This window comes from Cyprinodon tularosa, unplaced genomic scaffold (genome assembly GCF_016077235.1).
Source record: "Cyprinodon tularosa strain WSP-4 unplaced genomic scaffold, ASM1607723v1 ctg326, whole genome shotgun sequence".
In the NCBI taxonomy this organism is placed as follows: Eukaryota; Metazoa; Chordata; class Actinopteri; order Cyprinodontiformes; family Cyprinodontidae; genus Cyprinodon; species Cyprinodon tularosa.
The window spans coordinates 656,876-674,268 of NW_024039037.1; the positions used below are offsets into that span (position 1 = coordinate 656,876).

The following is a 17,393-nucleotide window of genomic DNA, read 5'->3' on the forward strand; positions in this document are numbered from 1 at the left end:
AGCGCATCCCGCGCCTTTACGCACCTTTTACTGTGAGAGTGAACTCGTGGTGTCCGCCGCCACCTCTCTCTTCCTCTCTTCCACAAGGAGAACCTCCAATAACTTCAGTGAGCGAGAAAACACTTTCCTCCCATTTCCCCTGGCCTCATATTTCAGCGCGTTTAAAGGAGTCAAGTCAGAGTCAGCCCGGTTCGACAAAGGGAAGCGGACCGGGGGCGCTTATTTCGTCAGGCGGTATATATATATATATATATATATATATATATATATATATATATATATATATATATATATATATATATATATATATATATAAATTTATAAAAAAAAAAAAAAAAAAAATTAAAAAAAAAGTTGGAACAAGCCCGAGTTTCTGTGCGGCTGTGGCTGCAGGCTGGTTGATCCGCTGGAGTTTCACCGTTCACTGAGAAACAGGAGCGCAGAGACAGCAAGAGGCGAGCAGAAGAGACGTAGACACCGAGGAAGGGGTGGGAGGGTGGAGAGTACTGCCTGACCTTAAACCTGAATACTCTAAACACCTTTAAGATGAATAAAAACAATAATTATAATAATATTTCTAAACCATCCTCAAATAAAACATAGTGTGTTTATAATTATTCTCCTATTATTTAAAAATAAGACACATTTCAGCCATAAACACATTTAATCCAAAATCAACTTAAACCTTTTTCTATAAAACACTTAATTAGCTTATTTTAATTATAACATATATTTATTTGCTGGTGAATGCATTTATGCTTGTTGTCTATTTGGGCCTTATTTCAGTGATCTCCCCTCCCCCACTCGCAGGCTCTTTTTCGCCTGCCTGGTCAACCCGCGGTTGATTAATTCTCCTTTCGCCTTGCTCAGTCATTCAGATTTGGAAAGTAAATAACAAGTTGACATCAGTGTGACACATTCCTTAGTTTACCGTAAACGCAGCAGCAGCTGCGCAACACACATTTTTGGGCTGATGCCACCATATTGTTCATGTTTTAGGCCTTTGTTCTTGTTTTTTTATTTATTTAAAAGCTTTGTGTGGTGTTATCAAAAATACTGCATGGGATAATCTCCCAAATAACCTGAAGTATATTTATGCTCACCTAGTGTAAATAGTGTGAGTACTGGGAATGCATTGCTAAGGGACAGAAAAGCGTTTTAATTACAAACCTATACAAAATTATTTTAAAATAATGATGTCATGCCCCCACCTCAAACCTAAGCCAAGCCATTTCTGATGTAGGGCAGGGAACCTATTTATTCACTTAATAATTTCTGTAAAAATCTAAAAATCTGCACTTTTTAAACTAATCCACTCCTTTGTTTTCCATTGATCCAGGTGACATCTGTTCTCACCTTTTGTTCTTAGATGTCTCATAGGTAACAAACTAGGGCCCCGTCCACACGAAGCCGAACCCTGGCCTAAACGCACAAATTTTTCACCAAACCAGCCTCTCATCTATACGAAGCCGGCGTTTCGGGGGTCTGTAAACGATCTTTTTTTTATCAGGCCTTCAGAGTGGGAAGATTTTGAAACGCCGTTTTCGCGTTTCCATCTTTAAGCTCTAACCGCATTTTTTTTTTTGCACGCATGCGTCATAGCGTCGCCTCTAAACATGCATGCGTGACACAGTATCACAACAACAATGGCACCGTACTGTGTGCTGCTCATGCTACTCACCCTGCTGTTGGGCTTACAACAGAATCTTCTTCTGGAATATCTCCAGGAAGAACAGAGCAATATCGACGACATAGTTCAGCAGTGGCACCTGAATTTGACTGAACCACGAAAATGGACCCGCAGGGCAACCATGTATAAATATTAGTACGTATGCCCAACATTTCGTCGCCTATTTTTGCTTTGGCACCACAGCGCCACTTACAGGCCTGGCATACATTTTGCAGCGTTTTTATGCATTCGTGTGGACGATCACATTTATTTTACGTCTCAGTCTTTACGACAAACATTCTGGAAAATATTAGCGTTTCGTGTTCGTTTTGACTTCGTGTGGACGGGGCCTAGATCACTATGCCACTAATGCCAGCTGCCAACATTTGGTTTGTTTCTTTATTTTTATATTCTAAAACAGGATTATCTTAAAACGATTTGTTTACAGCTTGAATTTCACTGCTCTTTAAACTATGGTCAACTCCCAGAGAGGATGGTAGTTAAAGCTAGTTTAAAGTTTAAAATCAGTTAATCGGATTTGATGGGAAAATTCCATTAATCTTTAAGCCATATCGCCAGGTCTACTTTGATCTATCATCAGCAAGCAATAAACTAATCACTCTACTTATTTTGTTGCATAGTCAAAACACATAAAACATCTGGATAACTAGCACTCCAGGGGTTTTCATAAATTGAGTAAGGGCAATAATGTTTTTCAGCTACATCCCTTCGTCACCATCAAAATAAATGTGGCACTCTATGCGGAACTCTATTCAGTGCCACAAAAACATGTTATTTTGACAGTTATAGCTGGTTTTGTTCTGTGTGCATACTTGCATTTGTGCATACTTGCCAAACAAAATGGCCAATGATCAGAGCTTCTTTCTCTATCTTATAAAAAGCCCCATTGCTGCTACGCCGATGCGTCAGGATCAGCTCTAGTGTAGCAGTTGCACAGATGTGCAGAATACAAATGGCATGTAGTGAGAAACAGTTTTCTGGTTGGAAACAAATAAGCCAAAAACATGAGCTTCTGCCTCTGTAGTTGTGGAAAAAGTAAGTAAGCCACATTTCACATTTAATTCTCTGTTACAAAAGCTCTTCATTTATTGATGTTCAGACTAATTTTGTTATTTGTGGAAAGCTAAACAAAAGAATTTTAACGAGATTAAAAGCTGGGCTTGGTTGAGGCCAGGAATTTCTGTTTCTCAATTCACATTGATTCCTTTTGGGGAGTGCAGGACTTTTTCTTTGATATAGAGCAAAATTCATGAACAATTATGATGAAAACCTTCCCTAGTCCCACTATAAAAAAAAGCCCCCCAAACTCATTCTGTTTGGTTTAATCCAAAATTGACCTCTTCCTGATGTCCAAATAATTAAAATCTTTCCATTGAGCCTGATCTTCATCTATGGGCTTTGGACAACCTTTAACCTGGGTGTCATTTTTATCTTAGAGAGTAAAGGTCTTGTGATTGCACACCTCAAATAAAAGTAAAACTTGTGAAGTTTTCCTTTGTTTGTACAAGCAAGCATTCTCACATTGATGGTAGCGAGAGCCGTTTGAAGGTTCAAGGATAAAATCTAATGAGTTTTGGAGACTCATTTTAGCATTTTGCTGTCTGTGAATCTGTTTGGGTGGTCAGAACTCATCATGTTAACAGATTTCAACATATAGTCTATATCCGAACTATGGGTGAATGATCTGATAGTCCTTTAAGCCTCAAACAGCTTTATTCTCATGTGGCCTAATTTTTTAAAGTTTAAGCACAGTAAATGTATTATAATTGATTTTTTCTATTCATGCTTTAATCATATGAACACAATGTCATGCAGCCAAGTTTGATTTTTGTATTTTTAAGTGGGAATGAATGATGTGTCCTAATTCATTCCTCAACCAATACTGCATTTTCTATTTTACTTTAGAGATAATCTTATAACATATTTTCTGCATAAAATATAGCTATATAGGGATAAACTGGAAACTTTATTTGACATCTATAGGTGCTTCCATGCGTGCTTCATGTATGCTCAGTATAAGGGATTGCTGCTTTGCACATCCAAGGGGAATGAATTCTGCAAGTCATTGACTTTCTTAGATAGGAAATGTTTAACAAATCTTTATGATTCACTTGAAATGACTGTAAATTCCCTTGAGATGAATTGTGAATTTATCTAAATAAAATCTATTTGATAATATTTTGTTGTGTGAAAACAAATACTGAACTAAAAGCTTTAAAGGACTCTTTAAAAAAACTGCTTGAATTCACTAATGAAGTGATTACATGGGTAATGTATGTGTTTAAATTTTGTTAGAAAATGGCACTGAAAAGACCAATACATAGATATAGAGATAAATAAATGTCACTGGATGAACACTGGGAAGATAAGACAAAAGTAGCTGTTTCCTTGCATTTTGATGATCAGCGGAAATAGAAAAATTGCTAGAATTGCAAACGGAGGTGCATTACATAGTGGTTGTTATCTGATACATGGTAAAACAGGGAAGTAACATATGCAGAGTTTAAAAGGTTGCAACACCGCACAGCAGAAACTGGGAACTCGTGTTACAGCATACTGCAGTTTCATGTGCTTTAACTCTCATTCCGGTGTGACAAAAATAGCATGAGACATGTGCACTAAATGCATAAGCCATGTGGAAGTGTCACAAATTACATTACACCCATATAGAGCTTAACAACATGATTTCATTCAGACTTTGTAGCTGTTGTCATCAGTTACAGTCAATTAAACTTACAGTCATTTTCCAACTTACTTTTGCCTGTTGTGAAAGTACACAGGGCAACTGATTAGCATCAGTTTGCATTTTTCCTGTTGTTTTTTCCCCTTTTTTAGCTGAGTATTTACTTTGTTATAGATAACATTCAAACTAAAAGGTATTAACTTGTGTTGCATTGCTGTAGTGTAAAACGGTTGAGCCCCATATAAGAACACTGCATAAAAGGTTGGCAACAAGTAATACCATGAAAGCAGTTCATGAAAAGGACTGGAACAGATTTTATTATCAAAGCTCTCTAGTGAAAATATCAATTAAATAGAACAACTTCTGCGCTAAGTGGCTGCAGAACGGAAAATATAAAAACCCCAATGTTCCAAGTTACACCATTTTCAATCATACCAATTCAGAGTGCATAGAGTGCAACTGTACTGGAAAATCACATTATTTTAGGGGATACAGGCAGAAGACGGCACTTAGTCATTTTACAGGCAGTGAACATGCACAAAAACTATTCATATGGAAAATAACAAAGATTAAGACTAGTCAAAGTTTTTTGGGAGACTAATACTAGTCATTGTTGCTTCAGCTTTGAATGCATTGAATGCAACGCTTTGAAACACATATATATATATATATATATATATATATATATATATATATATATATGTGTGTGTGTGTGTTTTTATATGCATTTATCAATGTATAAATCTCCTGGATCAGTATTGACGTGTTTTTCCCTTCAACAAAAAGCATTCTTGGTAAGCTGCAAGGTCAACAACACTTTACAAGCAACTGTCCAATGTTACTGCATTTTCATCAAGGAGAAGGGGGGCAATGGCTCAATACAATCCGCTGGGTTTCCTGCATAAAAAACCTTTTAAACGTATTTGGATCCTATTTGGATAATAAACTGAACTTCACTTGTTTGTCTGAGAACTGTAGTCAGCTGGAATATATGCAGATTATAGAATGTGATTTTATAACATCTTAAGAAGACATGTGTTGTAAACTGAACCTGTATAAATAAAGTTAACTGAATGTCATGACTCAGAGCTAATGTAGAGGAAATATATAGGAATGTAACCTGAATTCCTATAATCTGAATGCCTGTTGCTTTGTTTCTGTTACACCATCATTTTCTGGTTGTGAAACATTAAAGGGGTTTTCTATTCTATTCTTTCTATTCTAATATTCTAATCTTTAAAAACCATATTAGCGCATCTTAAATGATTTATCATTGATAGATATTGGATAAAATGTATGATCTATCCTCTGGATTGTTTTATTTTATTTCCCTGTTCTAATCTATGGAGGAAACATAAAAAGAAACACACATAGTTCACTGAGGACATGCACATGTCAGTCAGTCTTTCCTGTCAGATGGGTTCTATGAAGCAACTGAAAGACGAGTGCAATCTCCTCTGTCATGTATTCATATTTTTTGCTCCATGACAGTTCCTTGAAATGCTATTCATGCTTGAAAGTGATTAGTACATTTATCAACTAGACATTTTTTGTTTTCGTTTTTCAGCCAACCACAATTATTTTCTTTTAACTGGAGAGCGGCCATTCTCTGCGACATTAAAAAGTCTACACTTTCACGCTTGCCACATACCAACCCAAAGATTACTTGTACAGCTGGAGGCAGTGCGTCTGCAAAGCACTAACAATCTGCAGCCCTAAAATAAAAAAAATAAAATGACAGCATTTTATTTAAAGCACCAAATTTTCTTGTCTGCATGTGCTTCTGTTACAAGTAGTGTGGTAGAGTAGCTTCCTGCCATACAGCAAGGACTGACCTCCCTAACAAAGAACAGGTTCAATCCTCCTCCCCTCCCCCAACTGGGGAAGCTGATGAGGGTCACATGACCTTTCTAGACAGCACTGAGAGGCAATGGTAATGTGTAGTGATGGGGGAAGGGCCCTAGTAGTCACACGCCTCTTGTTGTGTCATTTACCACAGAGATAGGTCCCTCTACAGCAAAGGGAAATACTGTAGAGTATCTGGTGTTATATATATATTTTTTCTTTACTTATGTGTGTACAGACCAGAGGTAGAAAAAGCTTTGGTAAGATTTTTCTCTCTGTAAATAAACCTTGTGGCATCAAATGAAAAAAGTAAGCCTTTTGTGCTGTGAGTACACTATGTAACACCTTCCCCACTATCTTCCTCCCCTCCCCCTCTGCAGCCATCTACACCAGCTAAAAAAGCAGAAGGCTCTCCATGGCGCACTGTTATGTCATAGCCTAAAGACCTATTTTTCAGACAAAGCCAGGCAGGCTACTCAAACAAAGATGTCTATTTTCAGCTGCAAATGACTTGACCACTAACATACAGGTGCTGGTCATAAAATTAGAATATCATGAAAAAGTAGATTGATTTCAGTAATTCCATTTAAAAAGTGAAACTTGTATATTATATTCATACATTACATACAAACTCATATATTTCAGATGTTTATTTTGTTTAATTTTGATTATTACAAATGACAACAAATGAAAATCTCAAATTCATCATATCAGAAAATTAGAATATTACTGAAGACCAATAAAAACAAAGGATTTATAGAAATGTTGGCCAACTGAAAAGTATGAACATGAAAAGTATGAGCATGTACAGCACTCAGTATTTAGTTGGGCCTCCTTTGGCCTGTATTACTGCAGCAATGCGGCGTGGCATGGAGTCGATCAGTCTGTGGCACTGCTCAGGTGTTATGATAGCCCAGGTTGCTCTAATAGTGGCTTTTAGCTCTTCTGAATTGTTGGGTCTGGTGTATTGCATCTTCTTCTTCACAATACCCCATAGATTTTCTATGGGGTTAAGGTCAGGAGAGTTTGCTGGCCAATTAAGAACAGGGATACCATGGTCCTTCAACCAGGTACTGGTAGCTTTGGCACTGTGTGCAGGTGCCAAGTCCTGTTGGAAAATGAAATCTGCATCTCCAAAAAGTTGGTCAGCTGCAGGAAGCATGAAGTGCTCTAAAACTTCCTGGTATGTGGCTGCGTTGACCCTGGACCTCAGAAAACACAATGGACCAACACCAGCAGATGACATGGCACCCCAAACCATCACTGACTGTGGAAACTTTACACTGGACTTCAAGCAACGTGGATGAAGTGCCTCTCTTCTTTTCCTCCAGACTCTGGGACCTTGATTTCCAAAGGAAATGCAAAATTTACTTTCATCAGAGAACATGACTTTGGACCACTCACCAGCAGTCCAGTCCTGTTTCTCTTTAGCCCAGGCAAGACGCTTCTGACGCTGTCTGTGGTTCAAGAGTGGCTTGACACAAGGAATGCGACAGCAGAAACCCATGTCTTTCATACGTCTGTGTGTGGTGGTTCTTGAAGCACTCACTCCAGCTGCAGTCCACTCTTTGTGAATCTCCCCCACATTTTTGAATGGGTTTTGTTTCACAATCCTCTCCAGGGTGCGGTTATCTCTCTTGCTTGTACACTTTTTTCGACCACATCTTTTCCTTCCCTTCGCCTCTCTATTAATGTGCTTGGACACTGAGCTCTGTGAACAGCCAGCCTCTTTAGCGATGACCTTTTGTGTCTTGCCCTCCTTGTGCAAGGTGTCGATGGTCGTCTTTTGGACAACTGTCAAGTCAGCAGTCTTCCCCATGATTGTGTAGCCTATAGAAGTAGACTGAAAGACCATTTAAAGGCTTTTGCAGGTGGTTTGAGTTAATTAGCTGATTAGAGTGTGGCACCAGGGGCCATCAATTTTGAACCTTTTCACAATATTCTAATTTTCTGATATGATGAATTTGAGATTTTCATTTGTTGTCATTTGTAATCATCAAAATTAAACAAAATAAACATCTGAAATATATGAGTTTGTATGTAATGTATGAATATAATATACAAGTTTCACTTTTTAAATGGAATTACTGAAATCAATCCACTTTTTCATGATATTCTAATTTTATGACCAGCACCTGTAAGCTGCTGGGGGACTGGGGGTGCTCAGTGAGCGTTACAGTGCATGTGACATACATATATACATATATATCACACTTAGCTGCAGTCATTTTCATAAGGAATGGCTGATCTTTCTGATATTGCATCAGGAAGGCATGTTTTGGCTAAATTCCTGTTATGGCACAAGGAGGGGCAGGGAAGGCGGGAAAGCAGGACAGATGTCAGAGATTGAAGGGTTGGGGACAGAGGTCAAGGGTTGGTGACCTCGATCACCAAAAGACTTGCCATTTGAGTCCCTCCCCACCAGAAAACTGAATTACTTTACAATCCTTTCTTACAGTGACATCTAAATCTACCCTTTCAAGATGGTGGAAATCCATTTTACTTTGGTCTCAAGTCATTTACCAAAAGCTGACTCATAAATAAAAAATAATAATAGCTGTTCTGTATCTGTTTTTTAAGTTAATCTAACATTAGAATAGAATAGTATAGAATAGAAAATCCCGTTATTGTCTCACAATGCAGAAATTGTGGTTTTACAGCAGCAAAGCATTTATAAGGGGTCACACAAATGTGGACCTTAAATAGTGTATAAAAATAACAGAATTAGTGGCAGACTTGAAAATAAATAAATAAATAAAATACTGTACTGTGCAGTGTTTTGACAATTTTACATATAGTGCAGTCCTCTCTGAAGAATAAACTATCAAGTTACAGCTGTGGACATTTTTACAGAAGCGGATATGTGTAAAAATAGCATCAACACCAGAGATGTGCATAAAAATGACAGCAGCGTGTTATTTAACTTACTATAACAGAAAGAGTGAAAAAATTAGCATGAGTGTAACAACTTACTGAGATTGTTGGGAACAGTGAGGTTATAAAGTCTTACAGCTGCTGGGAGGAAGGATCTGTGATAACGCTTCCTGGTGCATTTAGAGAGCAGCAGTCTGTCACTGAAGGACGGTCTTTATCTTTATCAGTTATTAACTTATTCTGACTTAACTTGGCAGCCTTATTTAATTACTAGTATGTTGGTACAGTGGGTTTGGAGTGCTCTGTAAAATAATTAAAGCCAAATAAACTGTCCAAATGTTAAGATTATTACACGTAAAAATCTAAAAAGTGTGCCTTGTATTTTTCTGGCTGTGGTTAATCCTTCTACCTCCACCACAAAGTTTATTTAATTTCATAGTTTTACAACTGCAGATCGGCTGGAGGTGGAAGCATCCAGGAACAAACCACTTTCCCAAGAACTGAGGGGGGAAGTTTACTTTAGTTTTTTTTTGTCACCTTAATAAATGAATTATGTTAAGTTAGAGCTGTTTTATTTATGTTTTACTTTTTATGGACTTTTTTTATTTATTGCTTCTCTGTTATATTGTGCCTCCCTCATGTGGAAAAATTAGGTTATTCCACCCCTATTTAAGCAGCCTATGTTCTTTATCAAAAGGTCAGTTTTTTGTTTGAGTTGGTTCCTCTTCAGTTGAGTTGGGCCCAGATCCATGTTATTTATTATTTAAGCTATATTGTATTGCTTGAATGATTTTTTCTTTTAATCACAATTATTTTACTTATTTAAGTTTGGTCCCTCAGACCAACCTTGCTGATTCACTGCAGCAATACAGGGAAATGTTAAAAGTTTGGGATATTGTTTTATAACTCAATAGTGTGAAACAACTCTATTCCTGACCTGACCTCCTGGTCCTTTAGTTTTCTTGATGCTTTTGTTCCATGATAACACCTTTACACAAAAGCTGTATTAATACTGAGATTACACATAAGGGGAGACTGTTTATCACAAAGGGAGATATAAACAGTCAGAATTTGTGGAGCACTTTATAAATAACAGAAACTAACCAATGAGCAAAACAAGTGAATTACAGAGGCCATTGTTAAAAACAAACAGGTTAACAAAATGATTGGTGCTAACTGACTTTGATGAATTTAACAATCAACAAAATAAAAACATAATTAACAGTTTCAATCTACTGAAGCTGTAACATGAAAAATATGCAAAGTTTAAAGTATAAACACATATCTGTGGTTCTCAACAGGACTCTTATGATCATAATCTGTTAGAATAATACGCAAAGATACATTAATTATAAAATATTTTGTAACTTAGTGGTGCTTTTATAAAGAAATTATTAAAAACAGATCTATATGAACCAAAGTCGTTTTTTTCCTCAGGGTGGTGACATTATATTTCTCACAGGTTTTACTTTTTTCTTTTAAATAAGAAGGTATTCTGTTGTTTATATGTGTCTCTCTTCCACGCTCTCCGTCCACAAGAGCCCATATTGATGATGAAGAGCAAAGCTTTAGGTTCGTCTTGTAAGATTTAATATAAAAAAGGATTAAACAAAATATTAGTATTTCAGCTTTTTATTTCATCACACTGTAGCTATTTTTGTTTACCTTTCCATCCAAAAAGCCCATGTTTCTAGATTAAAGAAAATAAACTTTCTACTGTTGGTAATATATGCAACAGTTCACCAAATAATGTTTGTTATATAATAAATAAATAAACCTGTTTTCAGTCATGTCTAAATAAGCCTCTATGTCATCTGCACACGCCAGTGATAGAGGTTGTAAAGTTATATTTTATAAAACATCCTGTTTGTATTTTCTAATCCAAACTGAAGAAACCGAAAAGGTTATTTTATCTCCTCACAATTAGTGGCTAGAGTATCTGTTTGTTGCTCATGCGGAATTAAACAAGGCGCAGCACCCAGACTGATAGCCTTTTAACCTAGTCTGAATAAAAAGCTAAAATAGATTATATATTTTTTTTTCAATTTTGCTTTCTGTTATCAGACATTTATGTTCATACTCTATGTAAATTTGAAATTCATTTTTCTCTCTTTTCAAAAGCAAGTATCCACAACTCTTTCCTTAAATCTAGCTGCCCTTGAAAGTAATTGTAAATGTTAATCACAAGTTCACGCAATGATCCATATAAAAGTGTCAACAGCTGTTGTGGCTACCAAAAAATTTTTTTGCATTTTGTAAGATTACAACTACAAACTTCATGATAAAGAAAGCAGCAGAATGTGGTAGACAATTGTGAAGAGTAGTTCATTTGCGCTGTTTTTTTGCATTGTAAAGGCTTTAGGGGTAAGTTGGTTGGTTAGTTGTGTTCTTTTCTTAAGAAAACAGGTGAATAAATGGCATCATGAAGACCGGGGAACTTCAATACTGGGTTAAAATATAAGCTTTAAACACAGCACAAGAGTCAATCATCTTATGACTATAAAAGCATTGCACAGCTGCAACGCTGCCAAGATACAGAGTTCACCTGGACTGATTGGCCCGACAAGGAGAGCATTAACCAGAGAAGCTGGCAGCTGACATGGAAAATTTCTGGAATATTTTTTAGTTTAGACACTATCAAGCACTTTGTTAATGGATACGTTTTGACAATTTTTTTTTTTTCATTGGATAGTAATTTGTGACTTGTAAATCCCTTTATTGTACCAAAATGGATACATTTCTTCTCTGCATTTTGACCCATCCCCTTGGGGAGCAGTGGACTGCCATTGTGTGGTGCCCAGGGAGCAATCAGGGGTTTTAGGGTCTTGCTCAGGAACCCAGAGTGGAGGCTGCAGGGATCAAACCGGGTACTTGCAATCTTCTTAGAAGCACAAGCTCTAACCCACTGACTAGGCCAACATTCCCCAGACTCCATTAGGGCCTTCCTGGCTAACACTTGGTGAAGGTTTACGGGTAAATATGCTTGTTGTCTTTGTGTTTCCCCCTCTGGATATGATCAGAATGGGAAGAAGATAGATTTACATGCTGACTGTGACGGCATTGTTATAAAAACAAAGGAATCAGTTATCACTCATCCTGATAAAAGTCATTCACATGGAGATGTTGGGCATCTCGGGAGCTGATAAGGAATTTGAAATGAGCACAGAGAGCACATCCATCAGTGAATATTTCCCTTCCAAATGAGATTGTCAAACTTGGATAAATCCCTCCACAATTTGTATGAGCAGTCTGCATGCATTTGTGTGAAAGCTTTTTGACAGAGTAAAAGTAAGAGAGATTTTAAAAATTGTGTTATATCTAAAGATTGTTTGCCTCATTCACGAGAAGAAAATCTGCCCAGATAAATTTGCTGTGGCTGGATATTAAGTCTGGATCATCTCCTGGAAAATATTATTTGTGAAAGAGTAAGAGAGGGAGGGAGGGAGCTGTTGTCTATTCATGTAATTTTTATATGGCCACATTGCCATCTAGTGGTTCAGTAATGGAACAACACCAGAACCTCTGAATATCATCTTTGCTGCAAGGCTCTGTCTTCCTCTCCTCTGTTTCCAACACATTTTCATACTAAAAATAATACATAAAAGCTTATTTATCATCAGTATTCCTCTAATAGACACAAAAGGAGAAACAGCAACCAGTTAACCATCAGTATTTAGTTATCTTTAGATTTCTGAGTGGGAGGTAAGATGTAAAATAACACTGTACTTCTTTAATATTCACTCTCCTTTTTTTTACACTGCATTTTTTTGGAACATGGTGAGATAAAATGGAAATGTAAGTAGAAGCTGGTATTATCTCACATACAAGACCAATATTTTCACAGTGCATGTAGGAAATTGCCTTGAAAACACTGATGAATAGACAAAAGGTTGGCTGTACCGCTGAAGTGAGAAAGCCTTGTCGAGAGAAATGTTTTCCACCTAATAAATTTTATTGCTTTCCATCCACAGTATTACCATCCACTCGCGGTTCACCTAAAAGAATATCAGTGCAGAGTATTGAATACATATGCAGCTCTTAGAAACAGTGGATGTAGATTCCCTATCCATTCCAGATCTTTTAACTCATATCAGCCCAATCTTAAAAGCAGGATTTGCCCATGGAACAGATGTCTAAAAAAATTATTTGTATTTTTACAATTAGGAACACCACATTGATTAAATTGATTAATTAACTAAAAAACTGATTAATTTTGTACTGAAGAACTGGTTAATCAACAAAAAAAAAAAAAACAAAAAAAACAATGTAGTTGTGCTCAGCGTATACTACAAATATCTTATTTAAGGTAGCTTGCAAAAGTACTCACACACCTTAATACTATTCATATTTTGCTATGTTGTAACCCCTAATTTACTATAATCTATGTTACTATAATTTCCTTTGATAATCCTGCCAAAAAGTGTTTATTAATAAATCATAAATCTGTTCTAAATATGAAAAGTGTGATCTATGATAGTATTTAATCAACTTGTATCAACGCGTTCATTGCAAATTGAGCTTAAAGTACTTTGGTGGATTTATCTACCAGCTGCATGCTGACATTCTTCACAAATTCTTCTTTGGAAGATAGCCCAGTTATTTAGAATCACTGGAGATCTTATCCTATTGTCTATTTCCAATTATTTCCACAGGCTCTTAGTTGGGATTACAGCTCCCCTCTGACCAGACCCTTCTAAAACACAAATGGGCCCAACTCTATGCTATTTCATTTTAGCTCTGGCTGTATGTTCAGAAAAATTAAAGATTAAAGATCTCGACTTTCCACCTAATATGGTGGTTTTCCCACGATGCACCGCGCCCGAGGTAAACAATTGACGTCACCTGGCGGAGACCGATTGTTAGGCCAAAAATATTTATTTGCTTCTTGACAAAAATTTTAAATTCTGTATTTTCCAACAAAGTGCACATCAGATTTTTTGAAGCAAAAACACCCTTTGTCCTGCTGCTCTTTCATAAAGGCCACATTTGTAGAGTGAGTGACTAAGAGTTGTCATGCCAACACCTGAGCTGTTTTTTGTTCCAGACACCGTATGTCTCTTTGCTGCTTTTCTGATTATGGCCTTACCCGCCCTCTTAAAGGAATAGTACACCCAAAACATGATTAGACTTCATTTTCTACTCAACCCCATGCTGAACAACAATCTGGAGTACTTTTTTGATATCTCAAAAGCATCTGGAGATCTGGGAGGCTTCTTGCTGTCTGCTGACATTCAAATAATGGAGGTGCCCAGCGTCCGAGGCAGAAAGGTCCATAAAAGTCCACAAAAAACGTTTCAATATTCCTCCATACTGCTCGTCCAATGTATTCCAAGTGTCCTGAGTGGGTAGCATCCAGAATTTACTCGAAACGAAGTCATTTAGAATGTTTTTAGAGCATAAACAGTAGTGTATAGGATTTCCTGAAAGCGCGCGCCTGCGAGTTCACGGCGCTACGGAAACCGCGGCAGACCAAACCAGACGAAAGTGCACATTCAGCTCGGCAAAGAACTCATGCTCTTCCTCAACACTGAAGTCCTCAGACATTTTTCTTTCGTTGTTTCTTTCTTTGCACAGGTAAACAGCACATTTCTTCTTCTACGCTTACATTATTGGCAGAGCAGACGCTGAATGCGCACTTTCATCTGGTTTGGTCTGCCGGCTTCCGTAGCGTTGTGAACGTGCAGGTGCGCGCTTTCAGGAAATCCTATACACTACTGTTTATGCTCTAAAAACATTCTAAATGACTTCGTTTCGAGTAAATTCTGGATGCTACCCACTCAGGACACTTGGAATACATTGGACGAGCAGTATGGAGGAATATTGACACATTTTTTGTGGACTTTTATGGACCTTTCTGTCTCGGGCACCATAGACCTCCATTATTTGAATATCAGCAGACAGCAAGAAGCCTCCCAGATCTCCAGATGCATTTGAGATATCAAAAAAGTACTCCAGGGTGTTGTTCAGCATGAGGGTGAGTAGAAAATGAAGGTTAATCATGTTTTGGGTGTACTATTCCTTTAAGCACAATGTCTTGGTAGATCTGCATTTCACAGTACACTTTTTTAACGATATTTGACTGAACACTGATATATGATATGTTCTGTTTGTGGTGTTCATTGGTCTGCTATTTGTTCTCTAATGTTCTTTGTCAAAACCTCTGAGACCATCACAGAATTACAGGATTTATACTTGGATTAAATGACATACAATAGGGTGTGTGGTGATGTTGGTGCAGGGCTGGAGTGAGTGACCCCGATGTGAGAGCCTCAGTCCACGGTTCCAGTCCTGCCTTGGAGACCTTTACTTCATGTCTTACCTTTCTCTCTCCCCCCATTTTTCTATTTGTCCACATTTAAAACAAAGGCAGAAGTATGGAAGAAAAAAATATTCTCAAATCTTTCTGGCTTTGATTAAATCTGAATTTTTCTCTGTGATGCCATCTCAAAAAGTTAATTGGAAAACTGCTTCACCCCCACTTTGCAATAAGAGTCCCTTTAAAGTTATAATTAAAAAATCTTAGAAGTGCTTTAAGAAGGCAAAAACAAGTTAGATTTACACAAAACACAGACCAGTTTGATGTAAAAGTATGCTAACATCTTTAGAGTCACAACACTTCGGCTTTATCTTCAAGTGTTGACTTAATCTGAAGTAATCTATTTTTCTTTGTGTTTCCCAGAGGTCCCAGCAACAGCCGGTGGTCTGATCTTAACCCAGTGGTCCCCCCATCAAAGCGAGAGTCCGCCCGCACCTTAAAGCATCAAAGATGCATGAGTGTTTGATCATCTTGCATCCTCTTTGTCTGGGGTATGCAGGCTGAAATCTGATACCGGCATGTTATCTTTCGAAATGCTTTAGAGAGATCACGTGACAGAAAGCCCCCCCCCATGCCTCCCCAGTTCTAGGAGCAAATCCAGTAGACCGCCACACAAGCACATCCAGTCATCTATCTGAGTTATATCTGAAGTGGGAGCAGTGAGGGCTCTTTGTTGCCCAGCATGTTTCTGAACAAACAACACAGCAGAAAACAGATGAATTTCATTGTGAGGTAATTGGATTGGATGGGAACCAAAAATATTCAGTCAAAGCCAGTTTTGTAGATCTGGGCCTCAGGATATCGACTGGCTCTCCACCTCTGATAATGTTGATGTTATTTTAAGAGAAAGGACAGACTGAGCCTAAAGGGGAAAACAGAGCAATGGTTCTTCATTAAAATAATTGGTTAAAAGGGAGAATGTAACGGTGGATTACCAGAAATGTGTGTTCTAAGCAGCAGATTTTATGCATCTCAGGAGGAGAAATCTCAACACAGCTCCTTTCAGACCTATTCAGTTCCCTCCAGTTTTACATGTTAAAACTAAAATAAGCATTGCATTTTGTTTTATTTTATTTAGATCAACATGACATGATACAGAATTGTGAAAAAAAGGAAATACATATATTCTTCCAATACATGTCTGAAGAGAGTAGCATTCATTTGCATTCAAGTATATTTATTGTGAAAAAAGGAAGTAAAACCCAAAGCAAACACATGTCTCAGGAATTAATCTAATTAGTAAACAGGTCAAAACTCAGTGTATTTTACCTTCTGTAAGTGACACAGAAAAATGGTAAACAGCATAATCAGGGTGAATCACAAACGTCATCTTAAGGCACTTTATAAGAGAAAAATTAGTTACATATACTTCCGAATGATTACAGTAAGGGGCTTCATGGTAGAACAGTGTATAGCGCTGTTGCAGGGAAGGTTCTGAGTTTGATTCTCTTTCTGCAAGCAGTTTGCATGTTGTCTCCAGGTACGCTGGCTTCTTCTCACAGTCCAGAAACATGACTGTTATGTTAATTGGCTGCTCTAAATTGACAGTGTGTGCACATGGTTGTATGTCTTTGTGTGTCTCTGTGTTGCCTTGCAAAAAGGCTGACGACCAGCATGGTGTACCCAGCCTCTCATCCATAGACTGCTGGAGATAGGCACCCTAACCCTCACCAAGATTCTGATGGAATAAGTCCGAGAAGATGGATGAATGATTGAAGTCATAATACTGTGCAAAAGGAGTCAAGCTTTGTTTATTATTGGGTAGAAAAATATTTTTGCCTGAGTAAGCCCAGAATTACATTAGGTACAGTACTTTGCAGCAATCCCTCCTCCCTCACCAAGCATGTGGTGACAGGAAAGAGTTAAATGTAGAATCATTAACTTTGCAGCACTACTCAAACTGAGTGTGCAAATGGAGACAGTGGAAAGGAAAACTCCCTTTCAACAGAAAAAGCCTGTCACAACGTGTATGGCCATATGCTGCT

The 17,393-nt window shown here is 37.6% G+C and overlaps 1 protein-coding gene across 1 annotated transcript in view; it reads right to left on the minus strand.

Annotated features, from left to right (window-relative positions):
• The window catches only part of tbl1x (transducin beta like 1 X-linked), a 34,962-nt gene extending 34,704 nt beyond the window's left edge, over nt 1-258 (minus strand). Inside the window, exon 1 of the mRNA XM_038293418.1 lies at nt 25-258. The gene's annotated coding sequence lies outside the window, so the exon portion shown is untranslated. The remainder of the gene's footprint in view (nt 1-24) is intronic.
• Nucleotides 259-17,393: the final 17,135 nt, after the last annotated feature.